At 36.0% G+C, this 16,097-nt stretch overlaps 1 protein-coding gene across 1 annotated transcript in view; it reads left to right on the forward strand.

Moving 5' to 3' along the window:
- LOC150090765 (integrin alpha-PS1-like) overlaps positions 1–16,097 on the forward strand; it is a 373,692-nt gene that overhangs the window by 324,506 nt on the left and 33,089 nt on the right. The window lies entirely within an intron of this gene.

Genomic DNA, 16,097 nt, shown 5'->3' on the forward strand with positions numbered 1-16,097 from the left:
TGCATTAAGAATCTGCAGATAAATGAACCACTAGGTGGCAGTGATCACAGTGTGCTGAAGTGGGATTTACTCAAAGAAGTAACTACCATTAGGGGTAAAGGGAAGGGTTATTGCTTCCGTAAAGGCGACTACGATGGACTGAGACAGTATTTAAATTCTATACAGTGGGACCAACTGATGATGTTACCAACAGCAAATTCAAAATGGGAAGCATTCAAAGAACTTATCTTGGAAGCTACTAGGCTTTACATACCAACTAAGAAATATTGTTCAAGGTTTAGGCCAAAATGGATGTCAGATGAACTAATGAGGCATATGGCAGAGAAGAAAAATGCATGGGATACTTACAAATTAACACATGACACAGAAGCCTATGATAGATACATGTTGATATGCAACCAAGTTACAAAGGAGGTTAGGCAGGCGAAGGCAGATTACGAAAAAGCCTTGGCAAGGGATGCAAAGAAAAACAGCAAAGAGTTCTTTACTTATGTAAACTCTAGAAGGAAGGGGATGAATCAGATTGGTCCACTTGATATTGATGGGTCAACTGTTGATGATCCTGCTCAGGTAGCTAACAAACTAAATGAATATTTTGCATCGACATTCACACATGAGGAGTTATTCAGCAAGGGGAATGCCAGAGGTGTATTCAACTCTAGCAGTAAGCTACAGAATCTTGAAATAACTGGGAGTAAAGTGGAGGAGAAACTGTTGAGGATAAACACAAGAAAGGCACCCGGGGTGGATGGGATCTATCCAGTTATATTAAAGGACCCAGCAAAGGAAGTAAGCAAACCCTTAGCCATAATTATGAGAGCTTCCTTGGACTCAGGGGAGGTACCCATAGACTGGAAATGTGCAAATGTGACCCCAATTCACAAAGGAGGATCAAAGGCTGACACAAGTAATTATAGACCTGTGAGCTTAACTTCTGTTCCAGGAAAATTAATGGAGGCACTGGTTAAAGAAGCACTGCAGGATCATTTAGACAAGACTTCAGTTATAGCTCAGACACAGCATGGTTTTGTTAAGGGGAAGTCTTGCCTGACCAACTTGATTGGATACTATGATGCAGTCACAAAAGAACTCGATGCAGGGAATAACTTTGATATTATATACTTGGATCTTAGAAAGGCTTTTGATACTGTTGCACATGGAAGACTGCTACACAAATTGGAGCGGTGTGACATTGGAGGCAAATTGCTGCTCTGGATAAAGGGGTGGTTGAGGGGGAGAAGACAGAGAGTGGTAATCAATGGACACTGCTCATCGTGGACTAATGTTATTAGTGGAGTCCCTCAGGGCTCAGTGTTGGGTCCATTATTGTTTTCTGTATTTATAAATGATATTGATGATGGTATATCAAGCTTAATGTCCAAGTTTGCAAACGATACAAAGGTTGGCAGGGTTGTCAAGGACACTACTGACACTATGCTGCTGCAACAGGATCTGGAAAGGTTGAGCAGATGGGCTGAGAGGTGGCAAATGAAGTTTAACATTGACAAATGTAAAGTACTACACATGGGAAACAGCAACCCCAGAGCAACGTATCAACTCTGTGGTACTACACTGACAGTGGTAGAGAATGAAAGGGACTTGGGGGTGGTTGTGCAGGCAGATATGAAGTTCTCTGAGCAGTGCAGACGGGCTGCAAGAGTAGCTCATGGAGTATTGTCAATGATATACAGGAATTTTTCCAGCAGGGATAAGGAGGTGATTATTCCATTGTATAAGGCGATGGTCAGGCCACACCTAGAGTACTGTATACAGGTCTGGAGGCCTCATTTCAAGAAGGATGTAGAGCTGCTGGAACGAGTACAGAGAAGGGCAACTAGATTAGTGAATGGAAAAAAGGGGTGCTCTTACGAAGAAAGGCTTAAGTTTTGCAAATTACAGTGTCTGGAGACTAAGCACCAGCGAGGTGATCTGATAGAGGTGTATAAAGCCTTGAATGGTTTAAGCATGCTCAATGCTGATGGGATTCTTCCTCTAGCTCAGAAAAATCACCTGAGAGGGCATAAATTCAAATTGAGGAAAGACAGATGTAGGATAGACGTGCGGAAATTTGCCTTTAGCCAGTGGGTGGTTGGTTGGTGGAACAGACTTCCATCCCTTGTGGTGGAGGTTGATAGCCTAAATAAGTTTAAGGCTCAGCTGGACAGGTATTTTGAACGAACAGAGAGGTGAAGTGGAAGTGGGTTTTTTTTTTTTTTTTTTGGCTGATGCTGCATAAGCTTGCTTTCTTGCATCAAATGCCTCTACTAATGCTAATGCTAAATGCTAATGCTAAATGCTAATGCTATATTGTAATAAATTTTGTCTTTTTGCTCTCATGTAACTCGTATTTATTACAATATAGAAATATATATATATATATATATATATATATATAATTATATATATATAATTATAATTATTGATAAAAGTAAAGAAAGTTAAAACGAAAGTAACTGTAACTAATATGTAAATAATATTTATGAGTCAATGCAGTTGCAAGCAATCATGCAATGCACCCATAATGTCTTTAATATTACGGATAATATAAAGAAAATAAATCCAACAATAATACCATCAGGGACCTAAGACAACGCAAAAAAAAAAAAAAAAAAAAGATTATTATCGCTTTTTACCGACAATCTAGATGACGTCAACTGGGGCCAACCACCCAGAATGAAGGCAAAAAACGACAAGGTTCTCTGTTTCTGTGATGATCAATATATGCTAAGTAATTTAAATCTAAACCAAATATGAACCGGTATAGGCCGAAAATAAATCGAATTTAAATAAATCGAAAGATGATAATAAAATTTAGAAATATTAGAATCAAAGGTAAGAAATATAAGTAAAATATAAATGTAAGCATATATTAATCATCGTTGACCCAACAGAGAATGTAATTTAATGATTAAAATAAGATTAAATATATAATACATACTACATATTGACCGTATCTAGGACATAATGTAATAGTCGTCAAAATAATATGTGGTGCCCCCTATGTGATGGATACGGTAAAAATAAATAATTAAATTAAATTAACGCATAGAGAAACATGCAGATAGTAAGAAGAAAAACTAAAGGAGTAGGAATAATAGAACCTGAACTCCACAAAGGCGAAAAATAGTGGTATAGATAAGAAATAGTTTCTCCTACGTCCTCGGATTGCCCTAATAATTTCGGAGAAATAAAAATAAAGAGCGTAGGACAGTTTAAAGACATTACAAGATATAAGTTGTGGCTCGGGTATGCCCGGGATCGCAAACCCGTTCCTATAGTAGGACCCTGATCTGAATTTGCATGTTATCTCAGCGTGAATTTAAGTAAATTTAAATGAATTTAACTATGTATTAACTATATATTTAAAAAAAAAAAAAAAAAAAACGATACACTGTAATTTGCAAGCCGGTGGGTACAAGTTTTCTACGCCGTAAGACACCAAGAATGCAAAGTGTATCCTATTTACATATATACATGGCACTAAATATAACGATTATATTGAAAATTATATTAAAACAATAGGTGCAGAAAACAAATTTTTGAAATTAATAATGTTTATCGCTTTCCTGAAATGATATTTCAGGTAAGCGATAGGGAAATGATTATTGATCAACCTGCCGTACAACACTGTTAAGCCCGCTGAACAATTTTTATTACTATTTCAGATATAAGCAATCCTTAGACATTGTGATAAAATTGTATTAGCATGCACTGATTTTGATATATTAGATTTCCAATTTGTAAGGCTTACTACGTTAAAATTGAATGCATCTCTTTTATTATATACGTTTACGTCTATATTATTATTATGCAATATTTCTATATGAAGATCCAGATAATTTGCTATAGTATCAGAACTATTAGTTTTTTCTAATACAAGTTCTACTGGATATAATTTACTGTAATCCTGGACAAAATGTGGACAATTAAAAACACATATATCATCTACGTATCTATATATAAGTAGGTTATCTTGGAATTCTCTTTCTGTATAATGTAGATAAAGGTTTGCGATTATGCTTGATGTTGGACTTCCCATAGGGGTGCCAGTCACTTGTAGGTATAACAATGTTCCGTCATATATATAATTATTAAAGATGCATAATTTTATTAGAGAATCCCAATAGGTTAAATCAACCTTTATAGCATTTTTATTTTCTAAATATAGTTTCTGGAGGACGACTTCTAAGTTATCATTAATGCTCGTAAATAGACTGTTAAATTCAAATGTTTGTATTTGATGAATATTGTTATTTTTTAGAGCATTTATAATATCTGCAATAGTAATAAAAATTGTTCAGCGGGCTTAACAGTGTTGTACGGCAGGTTGATCAATAATCATTTCCCTATCACTTACCTGAAATATCATTTCAGGAAAGCGATAAACATTATTAATTTCAAAAATTTGTTTTCTGAACCTATTGTTTTAATATAATTTTCAATATGATCGTTATATTTAGTGCCATGTATATATGTAAATAGGATACACTTTGCATTCTTGGTGTCTTACGGCGTAGAAAACTTGTACCCACCGGCTTGCAAATTACAGTGTATCATTTTTTTTTTTTTTTTTTTTTTTTTTTTAAATATATAGTTAATATATAGTTAAATTCATTTAAATTTACTTAAATTCACGCTGAGATAACATGCAAATTCAGCTCAGGGTCCTACTATAGAAAAAAAACTTCAGAGCTAGCAACTAAATCTCATAGTTTTAGTTGCATATGCATTAACATCCACAGATAAAGATATGGACATTTATTATGAAAATCTCCAATCAGCTCTTGATGTGGTCCCAAAAAAGAATGTTTTGATACCCATGGGTGATTTTAATGCAAAATTAGGCAAGACAGTTTCTTCTAGTCTGGAATGTAGTATGTTTGGTCTTGGCACTAGAAATGATTGGGGTAAAAGTTTAATTGAATTTTATCATCTGAACAGTCTTGTCATATGTAACATGTACTTTCAGCAGCACCTGAGAAGGCTCTACACATAAAAATCTCCTGATCACAAAACAAGGAATCAGATTGATTACATCCTTATACAGCAAAGGTGGTGTTCCAGTGTAATCACAGCAAAAACACTTCCTGACGCAGATTGTGGTAGTGATCATCAGCTCTGCCACATCATTCTCAAGCTGAAGCTGAAAAAGATCATGAATGAGGTTTTCCCTAAACAATTGGATGTAGAAAATATTCCAAATTATATACTTGAAACAGGCAATCATTTTCAAAATCTATTAGAACTACATGACAATATGCTGCCTGAGGAAATGTGGAAAAATACAAAAAGCATTATTAAGGATTCAGCAAATAGATACATTAAAGAAAGGTCAAAGATCAGAAAGCCATGGATTACAGAAGCCACTTTTAAACTTATTGAACAGAGAAGAACTGCAAAAGCTCAGGGTGTACAAGGAAATGAAGAGTATCAGGAACTAAGCAAAGTCATCAAGCGCTGTTTTTTTTTTATTTTTTTTATGTGACCCCGAAACACGAGAGGTATTAGAACCTATAGTACTTAGTACCGTGCTTGGGTTGGAGGTTGGGAAGACAAAAGAAGAATATCTGTTGACATTGGACTTCAACTTCTGTAGATTGTAATTTTCAGGAAATACGTATGAAGGAAGGTTGTTCCAGACAACGGCAGCTGAATGAATAAATGAGGAAGATGAAAAGTTGGTTTTGTGGGTTTGAAGTTGGACAGTAAATGGATGTTGGCTGGTGGCGGCCCGTGTTCAGACTGTTTTGAAAGAGAGAGCGGGAATTATAAAGACAATTCAGAAGAACAGTGCCCATGGAAGTATCTGTAGAAGATGCATGCAGCAGAAACAGTACGTCTATGAGAAAGCGAGTGGAGAGACTCTGTTAGAGATGAATCATTAATTAACCTAACTGCCCTCTTCTGAATGGAATCAAGAAGCCTGAGAGAGGTTTTGGGGGCACCACCCAAGAGGTGGGAACAATATTCCATGGCACGGCGGATTTGCGATTTATACAGAGTGAGCAGCTGCTTGGAAGAAAAGTAACGTCGAGAGCGAAAGAGAAAATCAAGTTTTTTAGATGCAGAGGAAGCAATATTTGTAATGTGCTTGTGCCAAGAGAGATTAGAAGTCAGGGTAATCCCCAAAAGAGATATATCATTTTGCCTAGAAATCGGAGATATAAGACAAGACTGAGTTTTAGAACGGTTGAAATCAACTAAGTTGTCTTTGCCCCACTGGAGAATTACCTGAAAATCAGCATTTAAACAATTGGTAGCAGATTTTCTGAAGCTGATTGAGCAGGACAAGGTTTCTCAAAATGGAAAGTGGAATGCAATGTGCTATCATCGGCAAAACTATGGATAGGATTCCCAGTCAGTGGAAGAAGGTGATTAATATACAAGAGGAAAAGAGTGGGGGAAAGAACTGAACCTTAGAGGACACCGGCATTAGTGGAGAAGTTAGAAGATAGAGAGCCATCTACCATCACCCTTGGCGCCTCCGTAGCCAGGTGGGAAGGAGCAGCAGTTCTTAGCACATACTTCTTGATTAGACCGGGGTTCGAGCCCGTCACCACCAAATACGGAGGACGCGGAAAGGTCAGGAAATGACCACTGCATATTTCCGGAGCAATATGGCCTTAGTTGCTAATGCTCCTAAAAACCAAATAACAACAACAATCATCACCCTCAGTGAGCGATCAGAGAGAAAACTGGATAACCGATTAGTAAAAACAGTTGGCAAACCATAAGATTGAAGCTTGTTTAGAAGACCTTTATGCCAAACACGATCAAAAGCCCTTGAGATGTCAAGAGCAAATACTTGTGTTTCACAGAACCTTTCCATTGAATTAGTCCATAAATGGGTAACATAAACCAGAATATCACCAGTGGATTGACACTGACGGAATCCATACTGGCGATCGTTGATCAGACAGAAGGTTTCTAGGTAGTTTAAGAGTTGGTGGTTAATTGATTTCTCCATTACTTTAGAAAGAGTAGAAGTAATTGCAGTGGGACGATAATTGGATGGGAGCGATTTGTCACCCTTTTTAGAAACTGGCTGGATATGAACAAATTTCCAAGCAGAAGGAAAAACGCCTTTGGAATAAGAAAGTGAAAAAAGGCGGCAAAGAATAGGAGTAAGTTCAGGAGTAGGTTTTGAGAACAAGTGGAGAAATACCATCAGGACCTGGAGCTTTCTTAGCATCAAGATTCATCAAAGTCCTTCTGATATCCTTTTGAAGGAAGACAACAGAAGGCATTGAACGGAGCATGTTGGGAATGGTGGGAGGTGTTTTGCCAAGATCATTAATACATGAGCCGGAAGAAAAATGGGATGCTAGCAGGTCAGCTTTATCCTTGGCTGAAGTGACAACAGAACCATCTGGTTTGGACAGAGGTGGGAGCAGAGATGGGCAAAAGTTGCGGCCAATAGCTTTGGCAAGAGACCAGAATGCTCGGCTACCATTAGGACAAGAAGCAAGTTTTCTACTCTTAGCCAGTTCAAACTCTAGTTTGGACTGATTAATAACTGCTTTACAATTGTTGCGAGCTTTGGTGTAGGCAGAAAATGAAACTGAAGAATTAGAAACAAGCCAATTATGATATGCAACATTCTTCTCTTGAACAGCCTTAGCACATCTATTGGAAAACCAAGGTTTAGATAAAGGACGAGATTTTAAAGTGGAGTGTGGGATAAAGGATTCCATTCCTGCAAGAATAATTTCACTGACACGATGATCTGAGCAAACGTTGACATCAGACGTTTTGAAACAGTAATCCGACCATGGAAAAGAAAAGAAGTCTCGCAGGTCATCCCATTTTGCATTCTTGTAATGCCAAACAACACGAGGTTGGGAATAGCCGTGAGATAAAGGTTCCATTGGAGAAGAGACATCACCAAGTTGTGATCTGAAGTGCCTAAAGGACCTCTCACTTCGACTGTGTACTTAGAAGGGTTGTTTGTGAGAAAAAGATCAAGCGTATTGGCTGTATGATTAGAATTGTCTAGTATTCTTGTAGGTAAATGAACAATCTGTGCTAGGTCATTAGTAATTGCAAAAGCCTCAGCATCTCGACCTGCTGGGTCGATGTGACTAGAAAACGGAAGCCAGCTGGAGTTGTGAACATTAAAATCGCCAAGCAAAATTACCTCACTGTTAGGAAAGTTGAACTGGAGAAAGTCAAGTTTCAAAGAGAGGAAGTCAAAGAGCTTCAAGTGATTAGTGGAGTTGGGAGAATGGTAGAGACAACAGATGAATTTGACACAATGAGGTAGAGAGATTTTAAGCCAGAGAAGATTAAAGAGAGGAGATTCCAAATTGCCAAGTCTCTGACAGGGAATATCAGAATGTACATATGCACAAGTATCACCTTTGAGGCGAAAGGAATCATACAGCGAATAATTTGGGCATCTGAGATTAGCAGTAGTTGAATCAACCGATAACTGAGATTCTGTCAGAAAAAGTACATGGGGTTTGGCAGACTGCAAGTGGAAATGGACATCGTTGAGATTAGAATTGAGACCATGTATATTTGTGAAATGAATTAGGAAGTGCTTGGGAGGTTTAGATCTTTTCGCAGATGAGCTTGCTCTATTAGTTTCACAATTCATGGTGTATTCAATAGTAAGAAAAAGTGGGTGGGACATGCTGTATGAAGTAATGAAATTTTTGGATATGGCGTACACGTGGTAAGAATATACCCAGATCCTTGACGTAACGTGGCCTTGACAATGCTCCCCGCATACACACTACTCGGACTGCCTCCAGTCACTATCTGGCAGAGTAGAGGTAGCAAGATTATACACTAGCTGATCCGGAAGCCTCCTAGAGAGTTACCAATAGGTTCGGTCCGGTGTACTAACTAGCGGCCGGCCTGCGAACACCGTTCGCAGGCTCGAAATGTAAGGAATATTGGATCTTGCCACGACGTTCATCATAACCTCAAAAGTCATCGATCATACTGCATGATGGAAGAGATAGGGAAGGGTTGACCGGAACTTAGCTCTAGAGACTAAACATGGGTTCCACCACTTCAAACCTCCAATAAGCAAAGTAGTCGTATTTCACCGGTTGATGAGAGAGTCATCTACCACCTAGTACTGCCTGGTAACATAGAGGGCCGGCGTTCCTCCATGTGGTGTGGGTGCCACACCTTGACCCCTGCTTACGTTGGTTCACACCTGGGTGGTCACCCACCATGTACTTGTGCACGGAGGTTATACTCAGGATTACTAACAATCCCACCATTGTGAAGGTTCAAGCAAAGGATTTGCTGTCACAGACCGTCCGGACTTCGCCGAAATTTGGTCCACGTGACTTGAGTGTCACCCGAATATCAGTTCCATCAGTGTTTTAGACTCCCAGGTAGCAAGTACAGCTTGTCTGGCATATCTGAGAGAATGTCTGTAACAACCTGAAGTTTAAGCCAGGACAAACAGGATTATATCAATCGAACATGTAAAGAAATTGAATACCACAATAAACGAAACAACACTAAGATGTTTGATGTAATTAAGTCCTTAAGACAAAAGTTTTGACCAAAACTTAATGTAATTAAGGACTCCAGAGGGGAAATTTTAACAGACGAGAACACAATTAAAGGAAGGTGGAAAGAATACTGTGAGCAGCTCCTCCGAGCACCTGCTGACACTAACGATCTGCCACCCCCTTTTCAAGAGTGTGATCGTGAACCAGTTCCACCGAAGGAAGAAGTCAAAAAACCATCAGAGAACCGACATGTGGAAAGTCACCTGGAATTGATGAAATCCCAGCGGAATTGATTAAAGGTGTGAAGGGTGCAGAGTTTTCTCATAAAATGATTGTAAAAATTTGGGAAACGGGACAGTGGCCATCAGATTGGAAGAAATCAATTTTCATTCCCTTACCAAAAAAAGGAGATCTGAAAATTTGCTCAAATTACAGCACTATTAGCCTAATTTCTCACACTAGCAAGATTCTTCTTAAAACCATATTAAACAGAATCTCAAGAAAACTTGAAGAAGAAATGCCAGAAGAGCAAGCAGGTTTCAGAAGGGGCAGAGAACCAGAGATCAGATCTTAAGGCTACGACTGATTATTTAAAAATGCAAAGAATTCAATATTCCAGTTGTTTTGTGTTTTATAGATTATGCAAAAGCATTTGATTTTGTTTAACCTGAGAAACTATGGGAAACAATGACTAATATTGGTTTCCCAATCCACATAATTCAGCTAACTATTCAGCTAACCTAATAAGGCAGGACTGTATTTTGTCACCTCACCTTTTTAATCTTTATTCCGGAGATATCATGCGTGAAGCTTTGGAAGATTTGGAGACTGGCACAAAAATTGGAGGACTGAAGATAAACAACCCTCGTTATGAAGATGATACTGTGCTAATTTGCAATTCTAAGGATCATCTTAAAGAAACTCTGAGGAGAGTATGTGAAACAAGTAAGAAAAAAGGATTGTTTCTGAATGTGTGTAAAACTAAAATTATGTGATTGCTGATAATCTCGGTTCCAGTAAAGTGAAGGTTAATGGGCAAGATATCAAAGAAGTTGATTTTGAAGAAATTGAATTTGACTACTTAAGGTCAAGAATAAATAAAAGTAGTGACTGCTAAAACAATGTAAAGAGATGACAGACAACTGCTAAAATGTTGATCACTGATCTGACAAAATTATGGAGAGAGATCAAGATCTGCCCCTAAAGAAGAAACTTAGAATCATTGATTCGTTAGGTTTTTCCAGTTGCCACTTATGGCTGTGAAAGATGGAATCTGAAAAGATTTGACAGGAAGAAAACTGAGGCATTTGAAATGTGGTGTTAACAGGAGAATACTACATATTCTTACTTGGATCAAAGAACAAATGAGTGGGTATTGAATAAAATTGGCAGGTGTAAAGTTCTTCATAGAATCAACAAAAGAAAACTCAAGTTTTTTGGTCATATAGTAACAAGGGAAAACTTTCTGTTGAAGAATATAATGAAAGGAAAAATCGAGGGGAAGAGGTGCAGAGGATGACCTGCAACTAGGTGGAAGGGTGGGATCAGTGAACTTCTTGGCATGACACTTTGCAATGCCGCTCATAGAGCACATGATTGATGCAGTTGGAGGAATTTTGTTGGTGGCCACAGCAGCTCCTCAGGGAGCTATATGACTGGAAGAAGAACATAAAGAATAAAATTGTTATATAAGTGTATATAATTGTATTATGAATTGTATAATTCATAATACAATTATATATACTTATATAATCTTATATATTATATATACTTATATTATAAAATTTAATATATTAAAAATATATATATATATATATATACCGTATATATTTTTAATATTTTATATATATATATGAAAACGAAGAAGTGGAAGGAAAAAATGAAGTGAAAAAAAAAGGAAAAACAGTACGTGTACCTGAATGCGCCAAGCAGCAAAACAGGATACATGTATATAAATGAAAGTAAAATAAATATAGATATAGATGGAGAAGTTATTAAACACAAAATGCCGAGCCTAGTTGAAGAAAAAAGAGAAAAAGAATGTTAAGAACCTATATATATAAAAAAAAAATCATTAAGTAGAATTAAATCTGAATTAATGCCAAATTAACAGGCTAATCATATGTAGAAAAGCTGAAAAAAAAGAGAGGAGGGTAATAGAGATAAAAATTATAAAATAAAAATTAAAGAATTAAAAATTTTAAAATTATAAAAATTAAAAATTAAAAATTGGTACATAGATCAGGTTTTTCATCAGGGGCTACACCTGATCATGTACCAAACACTGTTTCTATTAATCTAAATACACTGCATTGGGGCCTCACTCATGTTTCTGGAGATTAAAAAATTAATTTTTTTTTTTTTTTTTTATCTATTTCATTTCAATAGCTTCTCCATCAGCATGAGTTTGCATAGAAACACAGTGTTTGGTACATGATCAGGTGTAGCCCCCTGATGAAATACCTGATCTATGTACCAATTTTTAATTTTTAATATATTTATAATTTTAAAATTTTTAATTCTTTAATTTTTATTTTATAATTTTTCTCTATTACCCTCCCCTCTTTTTCTTTCAGCTTTTGTATATATGATTAGCCTGTTAATTTGGCATTAATTCAGATTTAATTCTACTTAATGATTTTTTTTTTTTTTTTTTATAAGTTCTTAACATTCTTTTTCTCTTTTTTCTTCAACTAGGCTTGACATTTTGTATTTAATAACTTCTCCATCTATATTTATTTTTATTTTATTTTACTTTCATTTGTGACACTTTATATATATATATATATATGTTGAAAATCATTGTGTGTTAGGTATTTCTTTTGGCCTAGGGTTGCTGTGAAATAATTAATGGGACACCAAGGGTGCCATGAACCGAGAAAGTTTGGGAACCTCTGGCTTAAGCAGTTTCAGCTAGGATAGCATTTAGATTTAGGCATATGGCCTTTTTTTTTTTTTTTTTTTTTTTCATAACTGACAGTCTCCACCTATGGCCATAAACAATGGAACCTGCAGTCGTTATGAGATTGAACTGGACCTTGGAAACCCTACCATGCAATTATTATTAGCCATATGGTGCAAGGAAGCCTAAGGCTTATGCTGCACCAGCAAAAAAAAAAAAAAAAAAAAATTCTTAATTACCCTGAGAGAGAGAGAAGAATAATGATATCTAGCTCAGGACCCTGGGTGTGCCAAGCCCATACTCACCATATGTGAGCCCCTGGGGTTATGGCAAAGAAACAACTAAAGGATGGAGAAAAAGTTGATGAATTTAAACACTTGCACTAATATGGATTCAAGTAGGACATTCTTGCCGTCTGCCAAAATCCAGTTTGTCACAAGTAACATAACAGTAAGCATACAAATGAATAATGCTTCTGCAATCAGCAAAGTGGGTGATTATCAGTTCACAGGAAATCAGAATTTAATTTTTAAACTAAAGAAAATATTCCTTATCTGACAGCATTTGCAGAGACCATACCACAGAAAAATATTACTCATGCTTCCCATGTAATAGAAACCATGCATGTGTATTTTAGTCACATGTAATGGGCATAAATGATTCATTATAAGAAATATGCTTTTATCTTATCAAAATTTATTGTAAGTTGCATTTGTTTGAGGTGAAACAAGAATTAATCAAGAAATTTTCTGTTCTGTAGGACATTTTTATGTATTTAATTTTTAATTTAAAATCTGAACTGTCAGACAAGATTTGTATCTGTAAGAACTGTTGCATATTTGTCATATAATTATATTTGCCAATACGACTTTGTGAATAAATTGAACACAACTTGAAGCTGAAATTATTTTCTTACACAGTAAATTAATGTAACTGTTACTAAAATGTTTTATTTTGTGGAATTAGCCCAAACTCAGTATGTATTGTTTAAAGCATTACAAAATATTCTTAATACATATTGTTAAAATTTATATACATTGATCAAAATTTCTAAGGCTATTTTTCTAAAAAATTAGAATACATAAAACATTTTTTAATTGGTCCCCTTCAGAATACCTGGTGACAAAAGTGTTCCAACATTCCTGCTACTTTTGGAAAGCATCACTGGCAGTCTTCAGCTGTGATCCATGGAGTCCAGCTGTTGCATTCTGTAGGATGGTTGGAATGTCATCAGATCTATGCCTTTCAGCTTCATTTTGGTTTTGATGTTGCGGAAGAGAAAAAAAAATCACACAGGGCATGCTAATGCAAATGTGGAGGGTAGGGTACTACAGGAATGATTTTTGGGACAAACCACACTCTCCATTCTTGAATGGAGAGTGTGGTATGTGGAGGAGCATTGTCATCTTAGAGAAATCATACACCATTTTCAAAGTGCTAGTGGCATTTTCTCCTAACTCTGTCCCTCGTTTAAATCGTAACCTCTTTATAAGAGGCTTGGTTTACCCTCTGACCATTTTAAATGAATTCATAATTCACAATACCTTGAATGCCAAAAAAATGTGCAACATTGTTTTTATGTTTGACCAAATGTGGCAAGTTTTGTGACTTCCATTGGAACAGTTAGAATTTCATTTTGATTTCATAGCCTTACACCCATGTTTCCTCACCAGACAATACAATAGATGAGATTAAGGTCATTTCCACGCCAACCGGGCTAGCCAGGTAGGTAAAGTGCCTGCCTGGCAACCCAAAGGTTGCGGGTTCGATTCCCACCTCAGGCTTGGATCACAGTAAAATGCAAAAACTTTGGGAGGCGCACTATAGCCATAGAAGCTGATGTGCCAACAAGGAACAAGGACAAGGGTCATTTCCACCTTTCCTTCCAGCTTCTTGCATAGTTGTCAACATGTGGTCATCATTCAAAAATCTTGGAACATATTTTGCTGATCCTCAGTACAACAAAATTGCCCAGCATGATCTGAGGAGATTCCCAAATCTATGCCTTTTTTTGACAAGAAATTTTTTGGATGGTTAATTTCCAAACAATGAATTTTTCCATGCACTTAACGAGGATTGGATGCTTTCTGGGTAGAATATGCTTTCAGATATCAGTCAATTTCAAGCAAAAATTCTCACTAACTGCAAAAGCTGCTTATGATGGAATGAAGAATTTACAAACATGTTTTGTTATTATCTGTCTAGACTGGTTCCTTAACAAACCCAACAATAAATAAAACTTTACTAAGTTTCCCCGTGTCATGAGTGAATGTTAAATTATTTGTTTATTATTTATTTTCATTTGTGTTTAAATGTTCTGATATGATATTATCAGGTTTATTTAAAGTTAGTATTAGTAGTGGCAAATGATGCATTAGCTATATTAGTATTAGCTATATAGTGCAAGGAAGCTACAGGCTTTTTCTGCACCTGATAAAATATATATAAGAAAATATAAATTATACGCTTCCTTTCTCACTTAGGTAACTATCCTTATAAACTTATAAAGCATCAGCAAAAAAAAACCAAAAAAAAAACCCACCACCTCCAGTAGTTTGTCTATTTCTTCTTTGAATTTATTCAGACTACCGACTTCCACATGAATATCCTTTTCTGTCCCCAACTAATCTTATTTCCGTACCCTTTTCTAACAGCCATGACCACCAAATACGGAGGATGCGGAAAGGTCAGGGAATGACCACCGCATATCCTCGGAGCAATATGGCCTTAGTTGCTAATGCTCCTAAAAACCAAATAACAGCAACAACCTTTCTAACAGACTATCAATGTCCTTCAGAAAATGAAGTTTCCAAACCTGTATGTAGTTTTCCAATTATGGCCTAACCATATCATACTGTAATGTGTGACTAATTAAAAGCAGGTGGGATTCTTACCCCATACACATTCTTTGGGTCATTTGGGGAAAAAAAATGTTTTTATTGCATTTTCGTTTAACACACATTTCAGCTCTCCATTAGTCATGCCATATTCAGAATCTAGTCTTTTAATTCCGTATTCACTATGGTCAAAGTGGTTAAAATTTCATTATCATCTCATATTTATGTATAGTGATATGTTGTAAAGATTAATCCTGTTTAAATATCAAAAATAAAAACCAAATATGTATGGTATGTGTATTTTATTTAATTTATTTTATTTTTTTTGTTTTTTTCAGCATAATAGAGAATACTGTAAAGTAATTTTATTATAAATATACTCTTCTACACAGTATGGTTCAAAAGTAATCTATTTGTAACAGCATCACTGTCACTGTGGAATATAACATACATACATACATACATATGTAATATAATATGGATGCACTTTAATTTCACCTAACCAGATTCCTTTAAAAACTAAATCCAGGTAAACCAGAACTTTTGTTGTACCATAAATCATTTATTGACAAACCCATTTTAGCACTGTGTTGAAAATACTCAGTTTTTATACTGTTAATTGCAGTTATCAAAGAACAAAAATTATGACAATGGTATGTATCCTTGTAAAAATTAAACTACCCACATGATTTTTCTATATTAAAGGATAAATAGGAGGGCTAAGATTAACAGAAATACATAATATAGATATCTCTGGGAAAAGTTGAAAATGAATCCAACTGATAACTAATTTTTTGATAATTTGGGGGAAATGTGAGTTCTAACTGTCAATTCAGGTGGTGACAATAATTGTATTTAAGTGAGAATGATTCTCCGAACCAG

Source organism: Mastigoproctus giganteus, chromosome 1 (assembly GCF_048544385.1).
Source record: "Mastigoproctus giganteus isolate SK-2022 chromosome 1, ASM4854438v1, whole genome shotgun sequence".
In the NCBI taxonomy this organism is placed as follows: Eukaryota; Metazoa; Arthropoda; class Arachnida; order Uropygi; family Thelyphonidae; genus Mastigoproctus; species Mastigoproctus giganteus.